Source organism: Frankliniella occidentalis, unplaced genomic scaffold (assembly GCF_000697945.3).
Source record: "Frankliniella occidentalis isolate FOCC.00 unplaced genomic scaffold, Focc_3.1 Scaffold250, whole genome shotgun sequence".
NCBI lineage: Eukaryota > Metazoa > Arthropoda > Insecta > Thysanoptera > Thripidae > Frankliniella > Frankliniella occidentalis.
Window position 1 is genome coordinate 402441 of NW_026267376.1, and position 913 is coordinate 403353.

Genomic DNA, 913 nt, shown 5'->3' on the forward strand with positions numbered 1-913 from the left:
CTCTGAGTTTTTTTTGTTTTTATTTTAGTTGTGTAAGTACTACTTACAGAGCAGGTCGTCGCTGTCCTGCAGCTCGGGCTCCGTGTGGGTCCTCCGGCTCCTGGCCCGCTTGGAGTAACGCGGCGCCTCGGGCGGACCTGATGCGGGGGCGGCGCCTGCAATGGAACTCGGGTTAGACATTCAAGCAGGCAAAAGTTCAAAAGTTTCCCGCCGCCAGTTTGAAGCGAAATAGCCTCGCTGCGAGGCGGCTACGCTGCGCGCGTCGGTCTCGGCTCGGCCCGGCTCGGTTTTGCTCGCTCGGCTCGGGCTCGGCTCGGCTCGGCCTCAACTCCAAAACAAGGTTAAGCGCTACGCTGGAAAACAGTTGCCGACATTCCGAAAGAATTTTTGCTCCACGCCCAAGATGTGTACACGCTAACTCATTTATTGACTTGTCGAAGTCCGTCAAAATTACACTCAATTAGCGATCGGAAACTTGATTTGCATCTCAACGGCGCGACTCGCTTTCGTCGTCGTGACGGCGCACGGAGAGCTGTCTGCTCCGGGCCTGCTCTGAAAAATCGAAGTAACCGCGAACATCTTGAGACTTGCCCTCGTCACCCACACCGTTCCGCTATCGCAGTGACAACCCCAAACATTCTGTACAAGCGTTATTCTCTTACCGAGCGCCATAACCCTGTCGCAGCCTCGAGGATTTGTTGTCAACAACAACTTGACGTTGTTGCCGAGGGCGGCGGCGGCGTGTGCCGAGCCGAGCTCGCGGCCGAGTGACCCGCAGCGAGGCTACTTCGGTCGATTCAAACTAACGGCGCGAACGGCACTTCGCACAAGCTTGAAGGCACAAGACACCATGTATATTCCATTAGGGTTTCTACATTTCTACTTCTAGGCGTCTCAAAGAGCCCGCTGGAAA